This window comes from Andrographis paniculata, unplaced genomic scaffold (genome assembly GCF_009805555.1).
Source record: "Andrographis paniculata isolate CXL003 unplaced genomic scaffold, ASM980555v1 Contig32END, whole genome shotgun sequence".
In the NCBI taxonomy this organism is placed as follows: Eukaryota; Viridiplantae; Streptophyta; class Magnoliopsida; order Lamiales; family Acanthaceae; genus Andrographis; species Andrographis paniculata.
In genome coordinates, this window is record NW_026137565.1 from 2600716 (window position 1) to 2603962 (window position 3247).

The window sequence follows — 3247 nt, forward strand, 5'->3', positions numbered from 1 at the left end:
AAATTTTTTTAGGCAATTCGGTTGTTAATAGTTTCGGGCTATACACATCGAGGCCTTCATTATTTTTTTTTTTTTATTTTTGCTTCCAAACACTAGGTTTGTATTTTGGGGTTTTGGATTCTAAGAATAATAAATATTGGAATTGAAATATGATTTCATACGGTATAAATAAGTATTTAAAGTAGTATTTTTAATAAAAGATATTTGTGTGTAATATTTTTGTTAGATGTTGTAATAAACTTTTAGGTGAGATCGTCGTTTACTTCATCAATATGAGTTTGGTGGTGTTTATCCCAATATCTAACAATTTTAAATAAAAATTTGATTTATAAGCCAATATTTTTAATAGAAAAAATAATAATAAATAATGCTAGACCAGTTTGAAACTTCAACCTTATAAGTTTCACACCTCAGCAGCACCAAATACTTTGCTGATGGAATATTATACTTGCAACTATTCAGCATGGCAGGGATTCAACTCTATTCCACTAAAATTTAAAAGAATTCATTATTTAATTTTCAATAATGTTGATATTATTTAGGTAATTATATATTCTAACCTCTTGAAATAATTGTAGCTTTATATTTTTTAAATTGGAAAATTTTCTTAATTTTTATATTTTAGTTAATATGTTGGGTTAACATAAAAGACAAAGCTGAAATATACATTTATATATATATATATATATATATTTAACATCAGGAATAGCAATATATAATTACTTTAATCAAAGCATTACTTTAGGCCAAAAAATAATAAAAGAACGTCTTCTTGGCATAGTTGTCGTATAAGTCAAATAAGTGGTTGAAGTGCCAATGAGTATTTTGTATGGCTAGTGGAAGAAAATTTCAAAGACATGAAAACTGAGCCTCAAGCAAGTTTTGATGGTTTCAGAAATTTCACACAGATGATCAGGTAATTTATCTTCTTCTCCCCACATGAATTCTAGTTGTACAACTATGCTCTTGATTCAATTGGCTTCTTAATTAATTCCTGAATAACATCATATCTATGTTTAGATCTGTGTTTCATTCCATATATAGTTTTGATATACTGCAAACCATCTAGAACCAGTAATGGATCAGATCCATCAGATACATGTATGTGTGTGTCTTTATAGTTAGCTAGAAGAAGCAACTGATAGATTTAGATATACATCGAAACGTTGACTTGCTCCCCAACAAGTTTTTATAGTTTGTGAGTTCTCTTATGGACAAGTCCTGACTACATCTGTGGGAAGTCTAATTATCAGAATTATTATCTGGCCGACTTCCGGCTATATAGCCGGACGGCGACTTCTTTGATTAGCACATAGTATATATAAAACAAACTTCCAAGATCAAAACCAACGTTATATTCTCCCATGGAGGACTATCTTGTACCTCAATCCTATATTAGTTGCCTGAATTTTTATTTCAGGTAGTATATAGGTGATCATAGAAGCCATAAGTCGCGGGCTTTTGATTTCGTCGTTGTTTCGTTTCTATAAATTTAAAGCCATCAATTTCTTCTGATGGTGAAAAACTTCATCCTGCTCCCATGGTTTACTCCAGTTTGACTTTTCACATAAAATAATAGTGTTCATTTTTGGTTTTATATTTCTTACACAAATTTTAGTACTTAACTGTATGTGTGCTTAGGGTTTCATTATTGTTTGTCTTGAACTTGCTATGTTTCATTTATTATCTAATTCTTGTTCCTCTTGAGCTCAGTTTTGGTTTGTTCCATTAGGCGAATAAGAGTTTTCGCAACAAACGGTACCATAGTCCTTTATAACTTGAGAATTCATATATAATATGTGATATAGTTAAGTTAGATGAGCACATTTCATTTATAACATGTAGAATAATGCAGACCCTAGTTATTCTCAATCAACATATGATTTAAACAAGGCCATTAGTGGTCAATTGCCAACATGATTTAAAGAACAGGTTCTTTATCAAGCCTATGTTTTTTCGTTACTCGCTTTTTATTAAAGAATTATCATCGCCTTTTGTCCCTCCACAATAGATCTTAAAACTAAAAGGATAATGAACATATTTCTAGGAAGGAGGTGGGGTTTTTAATTCCTCATGAACTAATGATTTCACAAGACCTCCAAATGCATTAGAACATAGAATTTTATACTTGCTTGCCTATTCTCCTAGCTTGCAAATCCCGGAAATAGATTCTCCCATCGCTACTATCTTTGTTTAGTAAGTCGCGCTATCAAGCCCCGAGTAGGAACCATGTCTTTTCCTCATTGTGGTAGGCATTAGCCCCCTTGTGCATCACTGGTGTATTATTGCAAATTGTTCTAATACATTATATGCACAAATTATGTACACCTTAGAAGTCTCCCAATGATAGGCTGAACACACCAATTTGATCAATAGATCACACATGAAAAGCATGGTAATTATAAGTTCACTTTTCACAGATAAGCATGTAGATTTACCTAAAATTCTACAAATTCATGCCGGCTCAACGAAATTTAAAAGGTCGCCGTATCTAGTGACATGATAAGAGTTATCAGAATATATCTTAAGAGTTACAACATTCTAAAGATTACAACACAATTCTGGAAATTTTAGCTTGAGGTTCCTATATGGAATGAGGTATCAAATGATACACTATATGTATTGTATCACAAAATGTACCTTATCAGAAGCTTGCTGTGAGATGTAGCCTACATTATTGCACTCCCATCGAACAAATTTTGCCTTGTCTATGGAGCTTTCTCTACCTAGATATGGTTGGTGAAACTGGCCTTCACCCCTATATATGTCCAAATTATACCTCCAACTTCAAACTGTTGAATAGCAAAAGGGAGTAGAATGAGAAAATAAATAAATGAAGTTATCAAAATTAGATTATTTAGTGTGTTTGTTTGGGGGTTTGGATTTTGAATTAGAATTTGAATAGTAAAAATTTTGAATTGAAATAGTTGTAGGATGTAATATAAATAGCTATTGATCGAGTGTAAAATTAACTTTTAGTATAATATAAAAAATAAAAAATAGGTAATATGATTTAATTTTTTTTTGGAAAAGAAATTGATGAATAATGAAAATATTGAGAAATCCTCTTCATTTAAAGTTCTATTTATAGAAATCATAACTAACTAACCTGCTACCACTGAATATTTATTATCGCGCAATGTAAGAAAGCATATTGATTCACTAAACCCACACATAATAAATAATCACTTACAAATATATTTTCAGCTTGAAAACCCTTTTTAAGGCGATGGGTTGTCGGCTTCAG